Source organism: Mytilus californianus, unplaced genomic scaffold (assembly GCF_021869535.1).
Source record: "Mytilus californianus isolate M0D057914Y unplaced genomic scaffold, xbMytCali1.0.p SCAF_7, whole genome shotgun sequence".
In the NCBI taxonomy this organism is placed as follows: Eukaryota; Metazoa; Mollusca; class Bivalvia; order Mytilida; family Mytilidae; genus Mytilus; species Mytilus californianus.
The window spans coordinates 102,121,086-102,138,776 of record NW_026262723.1 but is presented as its reverse complement, the minus strand read 5'-3'; the positions used below and the strand labels follow the sequence as shown (position 1 = coordinate 102,138,776).

The 17,691-nt window shown below is 32.2% G+C and overlaps 1 long non-coding RNA gene across 5 annotated transcripts; it reads left to right on the top strand.

Moving 5' to 3' along the window:
* Positions 1-13,602: 13,602 nt before the first annotated feature.
* LOC127709330 (uncharacterized) lies at positions 13,603-15,666 on the top strand. Of its 5 annotated transcripts, none has more exons than XR_007985602.1 (4): positions 13,603-13,918; positions 13,999-14,276; positions 14,357-14,794; positions 15,035-15,666. It is a non-coding gene; the product is annotated as an uncharacterized LOC127709330 (long non-coding RNA). The 5 variants fall into 5 exon arrangements; XR_007985604.1 differs by having other exon boundaries at positions 13,603-14,276; positions 14,357-14,634; positions 14,675-14,794; XR_007985603.1 differs by having other exon boundaries at positions 13,603-14,196.
* Positions 15,667-17,691: the final 2,025 nt, after the last annotated feature.

Sequence of the window (17,691 nt, the reverse complement as noted above, 5' to 3'; positions counted from 1 at the left end):
CTTCATCATTATATCTCATACACTGGAGACAGAAACTCTTAGATGGTTCATTTACACGACAGTGGGGAGAGTGGGGGGGTTAAGAGAATGGCATATATCATCTATATTGTCTGATCGTGTAAGCCCCTATTATAAGTCACACTTCATCATTATATCTCACACACTGGAGACAGAAACTCTTAGATGGTTCATTTACACGACAGTGGGGAGAGTGGGGGGGTTAAGAGAATGGCATATATCATCTATATTGTCTGATCGTGTAAGCGCTATTATAAGTCACACTTCATCATTACATCTCATACACTGGAGACAGAAACTCTTAGATGGTTCGTTAAGATGACAGTGGGGAGAGTGGGGGGTTAAGAGAATGGCATATGTCATCTATATTGTCTGATCGTGTAAGCCCCATATTATAAGTCACACTTCATCATTACATCTCATACACTGGAGACAGAAACTCTTAGATGGTTCGTTAAGATGACAGTGGGGAGAGTGGGGGGGTTAAGAGAATGGCATATATCATCTATATTGTCTGATCGTGTAAGCCCCTATTATAAGTCACACTTCATCATTACATCTCATACACTGGAGACAGAAACTCTTAGATGGTTAGTTAAGATGACCGTGGGGAGAGTGGGGGGGTTAAGAGAATGGCATATATCATCTATATTGTCTGATCGTGTAAGCGCTATTATAAGTCACACTTCATCATTACATCTCATACACTGGAGACAGAAACTCTTAGATGGTTCGTGAAGATGACAGTGGGGAGAGTGGGGGGGTTAAGAGAATGGCATATATCATCTATATTGTCTGATCATGTAAGCCCCATATTATAAGTCACACTTCATCATTATATCTCATACACTGGAGACAGAAACTCTTAGATGGTTCGTTAAGATGACAGTGGGGAGAGTGGGGGGGTTAAGAGAATGGCATATATCATCTATATTGTCTGATCGTGTAAGCCCCTATTATAAGTCACACTTCATCATTATATCTCACACACTGGAGACAGAAACTCTTCGATGGTTCGTTAAGATGACAGTGGGTAGAGTGGGGGTTAAGAGAATGGCATATATCATCTATATTGTCTGATCATGTAAGCCCCTATTATAAGTCACACTTCATCATTTCATCTCATACACTGGAGACAGAAACTCTTATGTGGTTTGTTAAGATGAGTGTGGGGAGAGTGGGGGGTTAAGAGAATGGCATATAGAAATCTATATTGTCTGATTGTATAAGTCCCTAAGTCAAACTTCATCACCTGCTATTAGTGAATTGCTCAGAAAGAAAAATATTATGATTTAGTGAACATTGAAATATATACATGCTCTCTTTTTTGCATAGTTTTGCAATTGAAATATTTATGTGACTTTAATGCAAATATTGTCGTAATGATGTCAAAGTGGATCTTCTACATACAATTACATCAACAAAATTGCAAAAATTGCAAAAAAAGATCATTATAAAGTCAGCTAGAAAAGAATATAAGTAAAGGTAAAACTAACAGGCACAGACCACAGATAGCCACTTTACATACTAACAACCAAGTAGGTAGACCCTTAGATAAACATCTTATCAACAAAAACTATGCCCAAATTGTTCTAATCATCTTTAACATCTCAATTGACGGTTGACAAAGCCCATTATACCTCACAAGTAAACCACCTCTTAAATGAAAATCAATAAAGTAAACTTCAAATTATGTAAGACATGAAAGGGAACGTTGTGTTTACATGTTTGGTTTATTTGGTTGTACATTAAGATGCCATTCAAACTGACACTCACAAATATCCCGGTACAACACGATTCTGTCAGCTACTTTTAATTCTACTTCAGATTATTTTGTCATTAAGATTTATAATGTTCAGGCTACTTAACAGTAGCTATTACATAATAAATTAGTAGACAAACAAAAGGTATGCTGACCCAAAAAAAACCAGCCCTTTTCCTAATGCAAGTCTGCTGCTACATATAGGGTATGAAAAGTTCAATATCAGCATGGTGTGAAGTACTAGCTTGCAAACCCTACTTTAGAAATTCAAGGTGACTATCCAGATATGTAATTTGATGTGTACAAAACCTGTATAATAAAACAGCAATTAACCTAAGATTTGTTGTACATGAAACAAGGACCTAGTAACCATCAATCTTTGGTAAGATGATAATGTACTTCACATTCCTTTTGAAGACTTGTATTAGGTAAAACAAACAATTTGCAATATACAGAAGGTGATGGAAGATATGCAGAAGGTAACCCTTCTAAAGCTGTGGTGTACAGAAAGATGATAATACACATAATAATACAATCTAAAGTGTTCAGAAAGGGATCAAATTCACAATACACCGAAAAGTACAATCTGTACCCTAGTGTACAGAAAGGGGACCATTCACAACAAAGAACGATCTGTAGCGTACAGAAAAGGGACAATATACATAAAAGTACAATCTGTAGTGTACAGAAGAGAGACAATACACAGAAAAGTTCAATCTGTAGTGTACAGAAAGGGGACAATATACATAAAAGTTCAATCTGTAGTGTACAGAAAGGGGACAATACACAGAAAAGTTCAATCTGTAGTGTACAGAAAGGGGACCATTCACAACAAAGAACGATCTGTAGCGTACAGAAAAGGGACAATATACATAAAAGTACAATCTGTAGTGTACAGAAGGGAGACAATACACAGAAAAGTTCAATCTGTAGTGTACAGAAAGGGGACCATTCACAACAAAGAACGATCTGTAGCGTACAGAAAAGGGACAATATACATAAAAGTACAATCTGTAGTGTACAGAAGGGAGACAATACACATAAAAGTACAATCTGCAGTGCACAGAAAGGGGACAGATTACAGAAAAGTTCAATCTGCAGTGTACAGAAAGGGGACATCACACAGAAAAGTTCAATGTTAGTGTACAGAAAGGGGTCCATACACATTCAAATACAATCTGTAGTGTACAGAAAGGGAACAGAATACAGAAATGTTTAATCTGTAGTTAACAGAAAGGGGACATCACACAGAAAAGTACAATCTGTAGTGTACAGAAAGGGGAAAGTACATATAAAAGTATAATCTGTAGTGTACTGAAAGGAGAAAGTACGTATATACAAGTTTCTCGTTTTTATATAGATTAGACCGTTGGTTTTCCCGTTTGAATGGTTTTACACTATTAATTTTTGGGGCCCTTTATAGCTTGCTGTTCGATGTGAGCCAATGCTCCGTGTTGAAGGCCGTACCTTGACCTATAATGGTTTACTTTTATAAATTGTTACTTGGATGGAGAGTTGTCTCATTGGCACTCATACCACATCTTCCTATATCTAAGTACAACCTGTAGTGTACAGAAAAGGGAAAGTACACATTAAAATACAATCTGTAGTGTACAGTAAGGGGCCCATACACAGAAAAGTACAATCTGCAGTGTACAGAGAGGGGACAACACACAGAAAAGTACAATCTGTAGTGTACAGAGAGGGGACAACACACAGAAAAGTAGTGTACAAAAAAGGGAAAGTATACATAAAATTAGAATCTTATGTGTACTTTCCCCTTTCTGAAAGGGGAAAGTGTAGTGCACATAAAGTGGATAATACACATTTAAGTAATCATTTAGTGTACAGAAAAGCAAATGCAGATCCATAATCAGCAGTGTTCTGAAATTAATGGTACATCTCCAATATGTTGTGTAGAAGAGGGTGCATGTACATAGATCACCATCTACAATCTGTATAGTGTATAGAAAACTAACTGCAGATCAGAAAGGTGACTGGCAATGGGAAAAACTGGTGACAAAAAAAATCACTCTTCATAACAGATCTCTTCAAAGCTTGGCATGTTCTCCATGTTGATGATATTACATTATATGTAAGTAAGAAAAATTCTGATAGATTCTGAAAATTAGTAAAGTATAAAAATTGTTTTCTTTTTTCTCTAGATATAACAGCATAAGAGTACATCAGGTTATAGAAGTTTTGAGTAAACTTAGTTTATAAAATTATTGTGCAAACAAATTCCTAATGTACAAACTTCCATTTACTTTTCTAATGGGCCAAGATTTCATAAGAACATGCCAATATGCTGTACATATATATAAATAAAGATAGACCTGTGCAGTTCACGATGAAATAACAACAAAATCAATGATTTTCAGCAAAGATTATTTTCAAGACATCAATTACGGTTAGTGAAATAAATCTATGAAATATTTCAAAGCATTACTCAGGTATAAGTAACTAGTAGAAAATAAAATATAAAAATTTACAAAGCATTGCACTTATGTTTATTGAGGAGATTTTTGCCTTTTCTAAGATATTAATTGATTTAATAGCAGAATTGACAAAAACACTAAGTTTCCATTTATTTTGAAGGTTTTGATCAGTTCTACCAACAATATTGAACTTTTCGAGGTCCTAAAACATTTTAACATTTTAACTGTTATTTGTTATTTCAAATCCTTCATGTTTAAATTCCAGCATGTATTGTGAAGAAACATGTCTTCAATAACATGACCTTATTGCCACCTAGAATTAGTAAAATAAACAAACTAAAAAAGAAGACATTTGTTTTTATGAAAAACTTAAGCTGAATGTTTGTAATTTAATCCTTACAGCAAATCCTACAGTTCTGAATTATTGATAAAGGATATCATATTTATCTATAGGATTTATTTTACAGTTATTGATCTGCGACCTTAAGACAAGACAACTACCTGACCAAGTTTATGGAACAAGAATTTTTTAGACTTGTTTTTAATATGGCCATAAAAGTAGCTATTATAAATATTTGAAATCAAAGTTATTAAATCCCATGTTTCACAAAGTAGAGTTTACCATTTCAAATTTTGATACTGACCCATATGATTTTCACGGGATTTGGATAGACCCCAATTTTAAAATACCTATGTACATGTAGCATGTTTAGGAAGGATTTAAAAACAATAATAATTTTTGAACGAAATAAATACCATTCTGTGATTCCATATTTCAAACTAATCAAATAAGAAAACTAGAGGCTCTAAAGAGCCTGTGTCGCTCACCTTGGTCTATGTGCATATTAAACAAAGGACACAGATGGATTCATGACAAAATTGTGTTTTGGTGATGGTGATGTGTTTGTAGATCTTACTTTATTGAATATTCTTGCTCCTTACTATTATCTCTATCTATAATGAACTTGGCCCGGTAGTTACAGTGGAAAATACTTTTAAAAATTTACAAAAATTTACAAAATTTATGAAAATTGTAAAAAATTGACTATAAAGGGCAATAACTCCTTAAGGGGTCAATTGACAATTTTGGTCATGTTGCCTTATTTGTAGATCTTACTTTGCTGAACATTATTGCTGTTTACAGTTTATCTCTATCTATAATAATATTCAAGATAATAACCAAAAACGGCAAAATTTCCTTAAAATTACCAATTCAGGGGCAGCAACCCAACAACGGAATGCCTGATTGGTCTGAAAATTTCAGGGCAGATAGATCTTGACCTAATGAACAATTTTATACTCATCAGATTTGCTCTAAATGCTTTGGTTTCAGAGATATGAGCCAAAAACTGCATTTTACCCTATGTACTATTTTTTAGCCATGTCGGCCGTCTTGGTTCGCGGGCGGGGTCATTGGACACATTTTTTAAACTAGATACCCTAATGATGATTGTGGACAAGTTTGGTTAAATTTGTCTTAGTAGTTTCAGAGGAGAAGATTTTTGTAAAAGATTACAAAAATTTACGAAAAATGGTTAAAAATTGACTATAAAGGGCAATAACTCCTTAAGGGGTCAACTGACCATTTTGGTCAAGTTGACTTATTTGTAGATCTTACTTTGCTGAACATTATTGCTGTTTACAGTTTACCTCTATCTATAATAATATTCAAGATAATAACCAAAAACTGCAAAATTTCCTTAAAATTACCAATTCAGGGGCAGCAACCCAACAACGGGTTGTCCCATTCATCTGAAAATTTCAGGGCAGATAGATCTTGACCTGATAAACAATTTTACCCCGTGTCAGATTTGCTCTAAATGCTTTGGTTTCAGAGATATAAGCCAAAATCTACATTTTACCCCTATGTTCTATTTTTAGCCATGGCGGCCATCTTGGTTGGTTGGCCGGGTCACCGGACACATTCTTTAAACTAGATACCCCAATAATGATTGTGGCCAAGTTTGGTCAAATTTGGCCCAGTAGTTTCAGAGGAGAAGATTTTTGTAAAAGTTTACGGACGACGGACGATGGACGACGGACGCAGGACGACGGACGACGGACGCAAAGTGATGAGAAAAGCTCACTTGACCTTTCAGGTCAGGTGAGCTAAGAAGGAGAATCCAAAATATTTTGTTCAACCTAAATGTCTTGACCAGTTAACAGTCAATGGCAATACATGAAGTACTATCCCACCAGACAACATTCCAGCAAAGAAAATTCACAACAATATCAAGCACTATTCAAAGAGTCAGAAGTCTAAGGAAATAATACAGAAATGAAGAACTATGTCACCAGCCAACAGTCAAAATAAATAATACAATATGACGCATAACATCACCAGTCAACAGTTAATGTAAATACATGCAGTGCTGTCCTGCTAATCAAAGACACTAATACAATGTGAGGCACTATTTCAACAGACTACAGTATAAGGAAACAATATAACATGAAGCACAATATCACCAGAAAAGTCAAAAGAAATTATCAAATATGCAGCACAATATTTCATATCAACAGTCAAAATAAATTATACTATATGAAGTACAACAGTCAAAGGAAATTTTACCATATAAAGCACAATATCACCAGACATCAGTCAAATGAAATTATACAATATGAAACACTATATATATATACTGTAAATTCAGAAATTATTACGTGCTTTCATTATTGCGATTTTTGAAGAATGGACAAAAATGCGAGATTACCGTTATTATTGCAATTGTTGGAAAATCTGTATATAGATATATGTATCAGATATCAGAATGTGAAGTCTTATTAATATGATATTCACTCAGTCGCATTATTCGCATTAATAAAAACCTCGCAATAATTTCTGAATTTACAGTATATATATCAACAGACAACAGTCAAAGGAAATTCTACAATATAAAGCACAATACCACCAGTCAACTGTCAAATGAAATTATACTATATGAAACACTATATCAACAGAGAGCAGGCAAATGAAATTATACAATATGAAGCACTATATCAACAGACAGCAGGCAAAGAAAATTATTCAATATGAAGCAATATATCAACAGACAGCAGGCAAATGAAATTATACAATATGAAGCAATATATCAACAGACAACAGGCAAATGAAATTATACAATATGAAGCACTATATCACCAAGCAATCAACAGTCAAAGAAAATTATACAATATGTAGCACTATCCAATGTGTCAGGTGTAAAAAAAAAAACAGCACATCTGAACCATTGCCAGAGTTTCTTTTTTTCTGGCAAAATTCATACTGTTTTCATTCAACATTAAAAAAGATGTTGAAGTAAAAATCCATAAAAATAATGTACCTTTGGACATTTTTATCAAACATTATTAAATGCTATGCCTAAGTAATATATCATACATTTTTAGTCATTCAACTAAGTAAAAGTAATGTAATATCATAAAGATTAATAATACCGCTGAACATCTATAGCATGCTGGGAATTTAAATTAAATCAACCTTTTACAAAGAATAAAATTGAAGGAAAATCTGCTTTATACAAACCAGCTACTGTACCATTTTTTCATTGATAATTCTAGCGTGGATTGAGGGTAAATCTATGTAGAAACATTTTATTACGTGTACATTTTGTACTACTTACTATTTTTCTTCAGTAAGGTCATTTTTATGGTTTATTCAATTCATTTTATACACATACTTAAAGGGTAATCATGTTAAATAAGATTAAAAAACAATAAAAATGTTAAACTAAATTCTGACTCATACTGCACTATCCTACTACACTAAAGAAGCTTCATTGTGATAACTTTGTGTTTAGGAAATGAATTTCCTGTATTCTTATTCCATTCAGCATAAAATAGTATTTAATAGCTGATAGTGGATGTTATTATAGTGACAGAAAGGTAATATAACCTAAATGTTCAATGTTTATTAGAACTGAGACTGTATTTATCAAATCTATCCACAACTATCCCAATGAAACTATTCAAAATTAAATTGACAACCAGTAAAAGAGCTTGGTAGGTACAGAGGAAAATATTGCAATGTTTTCCTTGGTAATCAGTAGTTTTGTCCCAAAATGAATGTCTACATGTGCTCTTCATAACAGATAAAAATATTCCTTATTTTGGTATAGCTTAGTCACCAAGCTTACTGTTTCTTAGTTATCACAAGAACAGTTTTGCATATTAATTTCAGTGTGCATGTGGCTTTTTTATCTGTTTCCCTTTTTCATAAATAATCTTTATCATAACATAAAAGTCCCTCTAGGATCAGTCAGAGTACAAAATGTACATGTACTTTGCCATCATATAGGTCAATGTACATGTACTTTGCCATCATATAGGTTAAACATTAATATCTTGTCTGTCAAGACAAGTGCATTTATCAGGTTTGAAGAATTTAAAATTTAAGATAGAAGAGGTATTAGAGCACAAAAGAAATAAAATGTAAATAGGTTAAAGACTCATATCTTGACTTTCAAAACAAGTGTTTTTATTTTGACTAAAGACCAAATTTTAACATTTAATACCCTTATAATAAAATATGAAGGAACTATTTAAAATAAAGATTTAATTTGTAAAGAAGTAAATTGTATGGTTGTTATAGATCTACAATGACCTTCCCACCACGAGAGAACACCGATTTTTTCTTATTGAACTAACTTGTTGATTTTGATATATGTCTGTTTTTGACATACAGAGATAGCATTGAAATTCATCCAACTTAAATCAACAATCAATCAAATTTATCATAAAAAGATATATAGCTCAATACACATCACAAATCTTTTATAGTTGTGATTTGGTGGTAAATGGCCAGTTCATGTTATGGTATTGTAAATATTCCCTGACAAACAAAGAAGATGAATATGTTGACATAACTCCTTGCTTATTGATTTATATAGGTTTTAATTGACCACTATATTGTACTGGTCATAATTTACAATATTTAATAAAAAAGGACCTGTGTCAAATTTCCAAAATTTATCTCTGAATTTTATCTTCTAACATTTTCAATATATAACTAATGTTATAGACACCAATTCTTTGGAAGAAAAGAAAGTTTTTCTATAGCATGTATTTAAACAACTGGTTCTCTCTGTTGTCAACTTCTAAATAATTTGCTTGACAAAGATGGAAAAAGATATTACAATTATAAAGCTTAAATTCAAGCAACTTTAATGCTCTAATACTTTGAAATTCCAAATCAATCAAACACAAAAAAATAAGGTTATGTCTTAAGATTTGGGTATCTTTTAAAAGCATAACATGATTGCACTTCAACAAGAAAAACTTATTTTAAAATCCTTAAATGTAACATACTAGAAAATGGCAAGATTATTAAGTAATTGGTTGAAATTTTTTCCCCTTTTCTTTCCTTTTCAATGAATTGCCTTGTGGTATCATTAAGCATGCACATCCGCAGTGGGGGGACTGTCGGTTTGATCCCATGCCGGATCAAACCAAAGACTTTAAAAGTAGCATTTGCTACTTCTCTGTCAAGCATGTGGCATTTAGGTGTTAGAGCAAAGACTGTGCAACTTAAGAGTCACAGCTGGGTGACATATTTTGCTGTAGGCTGTTAGCTAGCCAATCAAAAATATAACTCAGCATGCCAGTCCTATACAAGGCAGGATATTTCATATGATTATTATATCAACATTTAAAAATCATGAAAATGCATCTAATATTTCCCAATGGACATTAACTGAAATATAAGCAGTCATCCATCAATATTTTCTTCAGTGCTTTGGGTTTTTTTAAAGAAAAGAACATGCTGAAAATTTTACTTTTAATATATAAATTTTAGCCTCAAAAAGCTATGTATAAGAAAATAAATGGGGAATGTGTCCATGGGACACACATGATGCCCACACTGGCATATCATATAAAAGTTATAAAGGGACATAACTTTAGAACTGTTAAAGTGACACCACCAAAAATCAAACTTGATCTGTGTTTTGTGGTAATAAGCATTGTGTATAAGTTTCATAACATTTGGTTGAAGCTAACTTAAGTTAGAGAACAGAAACAAAAAATTCAGCAATTTTTCCATTAGTAAACGGGCATAACACTAGAACTGTTAAAGTGACACCACCAAAATTCAAACTTGATCTGTGTTTTGTGGTAATAAGCATTGTGTATAAGTTTCATAACATTTGGTTGAGGCTAACTTAAGTTAGAGAACAGAAACGAAAAATTCAGCAATTTTTCCATTAGTAAACGGGCATATAACACTAGAACTGTTAAAGTGACACCACCAAAATTCAAACTTGATCTGTGTTTTGTGGTAATAAGCATTGTGTATAAGTTTCATAACATTTGGTTGAGGCAAACTAAAGTTAGAGAACGGAAACGAAAAATTAAATTTTTATACAAATTTTTTGCGGTCGTGTATCACATTGTCGGTGTCAGCGTCGTCCGAAGACATTTGGTTTCAGGACAATAACTTTAGTTTAAGTGTATGGATCTCTATGAAATTTAATCAAAATGTTCAATACCACAAAAGGAAGGTTGGGATAGTTTTTGGGGGTGATGGTCCCAACCGTTTAGGAATTAGGGGCCAAAACAAGCATTTTTCTAGTTTCAGGACAATAACTTGTGTATAAGTATTTTGATTGCTCTGAAATTGTACCACAAGGTTCAATACCACAAGTAGAAGGTTGGGAGTCATTTTGGGGGTAATTGCCCAAACCGTTCAGGAATTAGGGGCCAAAAAGGGTCTAAAACAAGCATTTTTCTAGTTTTCAGACAATAACTTGTGTTTAAGTGTATGGATGTCTCTTAATTTGTACCACATTTTACAAAAAGAAAATTTTTTCAAAATTAATTTTTTGGGAAAGGGGGGATAGGGGTTAAATTTTATTTTATTTTTTTTGGGGGGGGGGGGGGGGGCAATTTTTTTTTTTCCTCAAGATTTAAGAAATTGTCAATTTTCCAAAGAAAAAAATTGGGGGTCACAATTTATTTTGCTAATTAGTTTGTATATAGTCTGAAAACAGATTTACTAAGTATTGTGCAACAGCACAGTATATTGCACAACAGCAAGAAATCTTCAATTGAATATAAATTCAAATCATACAACCAATTTCAAGTTCTTTGACTACATTTATTCTGTGTCAGAAACCTATAATGTGTCAAATATTTAATTACAATCCAAATTCAGACCTGTATCAAGCTTGAATATTGTGTCCATTCTTGCCCCAACTGTTCAGGGTTGGACCTCTGTGGTCGTATCCAGCTGCGCTCGGCGAAGCAGTTTTTTCCATTTGTTAAGGGGCATAAGTCTAAAATAGTTAAAGTGACGCCACCAAAATTCAAACTTGATGTGTGTTTTCTGGTAATAATAATAGTAATAAGCATTGTGTATAAGTTTCATAACATTTGGTTGTGGCAAACTAAAGTTAGAGAACGGAAACCAACTTTGGGACGTACATATGGACGGACAAGGGTAAAACTTAATGCCCCCTCCGCTATGGCGGGGGCATAAAAATATAATGTATGATGTACATTTTTAAAGACAATTTCTCTCTATTACCGTGTTCATTTTGTAACAACAATAATATATCTACACAAAACTCTCTCTCTTCTAGAAATATTTGTAGAGTATGTCTTATTTCACATTTGTACAAACTTGAAACAAGAAATCCTATAGAACAGAAAAAACAATCCAACTAATGCAAGGTGGGAGTAGTTTTAGATCAAGTCCTTATAGAACAGAACAAACAATCCAACTGATGCAAGGTGGGAGTAGTTTTAGATCAAGTCCTATAGAACAGAACAAACAATCCAACCGATGCAAGGTGGGAGTAGTTTTAGATCAAGTCCTATAGAACAGAACAAACAATCCAACTGATGCAAGGTGGGAGTAGTTTTAGATCAAGTCCTATAGAACAGAACAAACAATCCAACTGGTGCAAGATTAGAGTAGTTTTAGATCAAGTCCTTGTTAAATGTCTGTAAAATAAAGAAGTAACTGTACTGCATTTTAATTCTAAGAATTTAAACAAGGAACTTTTTTGCTTTCATGTAAACTCATATTTTTTGTCTATCCATGTAGAAGTAATGGCAGGTGTTTTAGTAGTTCTCACAAAGCCATTGTGACTTTTTAACAACTTTTTTTTTTAATGTTAACTTCATGAGAAACTTCAAGTTATAAATTATTTCACATATATTTTAACTGTACCTGTATGAAATGTAAATATATATCGATAATTTTATGAGACTTTAAAATATCAATTATTCTCAAGTTCTGCCCATAAATCTTTAGAATTTGATAATGTATATATTTATTTTTGTGCTATAAATTAAAGTTTTGGTTCAATACTTTGATGAATTTATTCCAATAATTACATCATTTATTTGGTGCCAGCTATTACTCCATCAATAATTAACAAATAACCCATTAACATAGAGGTTCTTTCAACTTTCATTACATAACTTATTTTTTATGTGCACCATTGCAGAAGATCAATGCATGGATGATAGTTTTGACTGCAAGAAAGCCATTTTCTAACTTATTGGAAAGAAATCAAATTATCAAATTTGATTGATGCAAGAAAGAGACACGAACATTGAATGATTGCTCAAATATTAGTCTGAGTTAAAATCTATCAGACCCTGTTCTGATATATAAATAAAAGGAGAGGCACATTATACATTAATGAGACAGAAACCAAACTGTTAGGTTCAACAATACCATAAAACCTAACATTTAGATGGATTAAACAAGAGGTATACTGTATGTCAAGCTCTCCTTGTCTAGACAACAGCCAGAGATCTGCCATCAATATAAAGCTCTTTAAAAAACAAAAATCATCTTGTTACCAACAAAGACCACTGTCAAGAACCATCTATAAGGAAACAGTACAGTATTTGTAAAATTGTTGCGGTCACAAATTGTTTACCACGGTTAAGTGACAATTCCAGAACTGTTTTCCTATTCTTTGCGTTACAGGAGAAATAAATGAATTGAGCATTGTAGAATGACTAAAAATCAAATAATAAATTCTGTGAACTATTGAGAATGTCTTTGCTGTATGCATTTCTATCATGGCATTATATGGCATAATATTAATAAAAAAAAAACAATCACACAGAACATTATTTCATTACTGGAAAGCTTGAATACTGTGACTACTAAAACTTATTTTTATTTTCAGGAGCATGGTGATTTATTTTTTATCATACTATAATAATTGAACATTTTGAGTATCAGAACTTTAGTAAAGCTGCTTACTTGATGTGAAACTCTTTATAGCTTAGTTAGTTTATGTCAACTGTCAATTTGATAGAAAACAGTAGCAAAGAATCTGTTATATGATAATTTATCAATGTTTGAGAAAACACATTATTAATGCAAGATATCATACTTTTTCTACATCAATGCATGACTTTGTTCTGTTTTCAAAAAATCAAACCCATAAATACTAAAGTTATCCAAGTAAACTTTCTTTAGAGGATTCAAGTCTTAGATGTTATAGTGTTTGTAAGATAAATTTATAGTCATCTGACCAAACAGTCAAACTGAATTACCAGATGTTGAATTATAAGTTTGAATGTCCCTTTGGTATCTTTAGCCTCTCTTTTTAAATAAGTGACTATTCCATAGATAGGAGGGGTAAGAAAATGTTTGTAAGACAAAATCATGAACAGTATCTTAGTAAATTATGTACATGTATTACAGAACCAATGAACACTAGACTGACTTGATGTTTGTAAGGTAGACTCAATGAACACTAGACTGACTTGATGTGTGTAAGGCAGACCCAATAAACACTAGACTGACTTGATTTTTGTAAGGTAAACTCAATGAACACTAGACTGACTTGATGTTTGTAAGGCAGACCCAATAAACACTAGACTGACTTGATGTTTGTAAGGTAGACTCAATAAACACTAGACTGACTTGATGTTTGTAAGGTAGACTCAATGATCACCAGACTGACTTGATGTTTGTAAGGTACTCAATGAACACTAGACTGACTTGATGTGTGTAAGGTAGATTCAATGAACACTAAACTGACTTGATGTGTGTAAGGTTGACTCAGTGAACACTAGACTGACTTGATGTTTGTAAGGTAGACTCAATGAACACTAAACTGACTTGATGTGTGTAAGGTTGACTCAGTGAACACTAGACTGACTTGTTGTTTGTAAGGTAGACTCAATGAACACTAGACTGACTTGATGTGTGTAAGGCAGACCCAATAAACACTAGCCTGACTTGATGTTTGTAAGGTAGACTCAATGAACACTAAACTGACTTGATGTTTATAAGGTAGACTCAATAAACACTAGACCGACTTGATGTTTGTAAGGTAGACTCAATAAACACTAGACTGACTTGATGTTTGTAAGGTAGACTCAATGAACACCAGACTGACTTGATGTTTGTAAGGTACTCAATGAACACTAGACTGACTTGATGTGTGTAAGGTTGACTCAGTGGACACTAGACTGACTTGATGTTTGTAAGGTAGACTCAATGAACACTAGACTGACTTGATCTTTGTAAGGTAGACTCAATGAACACTAGACTGACTTGATGTTTGTAAGGTTGACTCAGTGAACACTAGACTGACTTGATGTTTGTAAGGTAGACTCTGTGAACACTAGACTGACTTGATGTTTGTAAGGCAGACCCAATAAACACTAGACTGACTTGATGTTTGTAAGGTAGATTCAATGAACACTAGACTGACTTGATGTTTGTAAGATAGACTCCGTGAACACTAGACTGACTTGATGTTTGTAAGGTAGACTCAATAAACACTAGACGGACTTAATGTTTGTAAGGTAGACTCAATAAACACTAGACTGACTTGATGTTTGTAAGGTAGACTCAATGAACACTAGACTGACTTGATGTTTGTAAGGTAGACTCAATAAACACTAGACTGACTTGATGTTTGTGAGGTAGACTCAATAAACAACATGATTTTTTTAGTTAGAGTTCCATAATAATTTTATGACTGTAAGGCAGGTAAATGTTGTTACAAGGACTTCAGAGCCTTAACACCAGAGTGAGTAAAATTTGTTAGACTCAATGATACCATACACTGCAGAATCATGACTGAATGTTAATTATTCAAAATATTTTAAAATTCATTAACTTCAAACTGACATGAATGGCTGACAATACTAGCATCAGACTGAAGAACTGTCAGAACAAACACAATTAACAGCAGACTGATCAAATAATTTTTTGTACAGGATCAAGAGTCATGAAGGATTTTCTTAAAATTTCTTTTATGGAATGAATAGATAATGTTTACTTTATTGCCTTCTCACTTAGATATTGAGATCTAAAAGTCATTATTTGGTCCCTGAAATTGCAAAACTTAACTTTTTTCAATCCTTTCAAAACTATTTTTATTTTATTGATAAAAGACAAATTGATATAATCTGGACACTCAATGCAGAAACAACCTCTGGGCTGTCACTAACATATCATATGCATATGTAATTTGACATATTTGACCTAGAAGAACAATTTTATACCTGGTTTTTGCTGAATTAAATATGAACCTTATCAACAATTTGTTTACCTACATCAACCTTTTTGGATAAGACATTGTAGCAAAATATCTTTTGGGTTAGGACTGTGCTTCATATCTAAATATCAATTATATTAAGATAAAAATCTAACTATTTGGCAGTTTTTGCAATTTTTCATTCAATGAGAGATGAAGCCCTACAGCAAATATGTAAGACAAAATACACAACTATAAATACTGATGAAGATCTTTCAGACTTATTTTGTAGATTTAGAATTTTAAAATTTGTTTCCCAAATTCAAAGCAATATGAAATAAAAGCCTTTTTGATGGATGTACATATGACAACAAGCTTTATTTAATTACCCTTTAATATATATCCAATAAGTTTTGTGGATGAAATGTACATGTAGTGACAGATATTGTCAAGATTGAAGATCACTTCTGTCTGATTTACCCCTGGTATATTTTCTTTTTTTTTAACCAATTTGAATTCACTGATGAAATTATGGTGCTTTATTTCAACTGTGTATTTAATTATCCTTTTTTTCCTATATTGGATTCCAAATATATGTATTAAAAATTTAGTGATTGAACTTCCCACATTCTATTACAAATAAAAAGCAGTATTTTATGATATTTAATTATGCAATTTAAATTGTTTAAAGATCATAATCACAAATCGCATGTGCCTGTAAGTATTTAAGACGAGATGTATTTCTATTTTTCATGTTGAACATGAATAAGGTTACAAATTGCATAATAAGATTTGTTATTTTTCCTGCAAAACAAAACCCACTTTATTTCAGTACCTTGAACCAAACCTATAATGAAACACTGTTATGTAATTTATTAAGTACTTTTAGGTATACATTTTCATAATCCAAATGGTAAATTTAGTCCGGATAAAGAAATTAATACTTTAATCTGTGCTTGAGATTTTTCTATTTGAAGGTTTGGTACAAAGAACTAGTGAATAAATCATGGTCTAGGTTGACTGATCTATGTTGATTATACAATCTTAGAGAAAGGGACAAACTGATTTGTAGTTTCAACTAACATGTTCTTAAATACATATAAAAATAAATATAATGTACATGGTTTTTATAAAATCCATGTTAGCTTTTTACTTAATTGAAAAAATAATTGTGTACAATATTCTCTGTAGTAATATATATTTGAATATTCTTTTTCCAAAAGAAGATAGCATGCAAGTATAAAAGATTATACATGTATGTATGTAATAATTTATTGAACAAAAAAATAACGCTACATAAAATCAACTATATCAAGACTTTTTTTCATTATTCATTAAAAATTCAATAAGAAAAAAATCTCTTCATAACCAATTAAAATAATCCTAAATATACTAGTCTATAAAAAATTACCATAAACTAAAAAGATAATAAAATATATATATCACTTCAAAACAATTTAACATATCTCATATCTGAAATTGTTAGTATCATGATTTTGTCACAAAAAATATTCAACTTTCACCTACCGGTCCAAACATTAGATTTATAAAATTAAAATATCATGTATATGTGTTTAGATATTTTGTCTGCAAATACAAGTCTACACAATTCAACTTTTCCTGAATTTAGGGAAGGTAAATATATATATGTTCAAATAGTTTGTTAGCAACTAAGTGTCACAATTCCTATTTTCCCTTACTCTGGGAACACAAATATATATGTACACATAAGTATATACATGACATATGCTTTGTATGTAAAAAAAATAAATCGAACAATTTCATTTCCATCAACTCTGGAAGGGTTAAAAATTTTAATTTTTTTTTTTAAATTGCAACTTCATATTTTTTCTAACCTTTCTTAAATTTGGTTTATTATGAAACTTATACAGAAAATATGGAAATAAGTTTTTTTCTGTTTTTGTTGTTGAAAATATTTGGACCTACCTTGGAGTAACTGGTAGTAGGGTTGCCCTACTACGAGGTGTTGGAGTGACACTGGCTGATCGTTCTGTATATC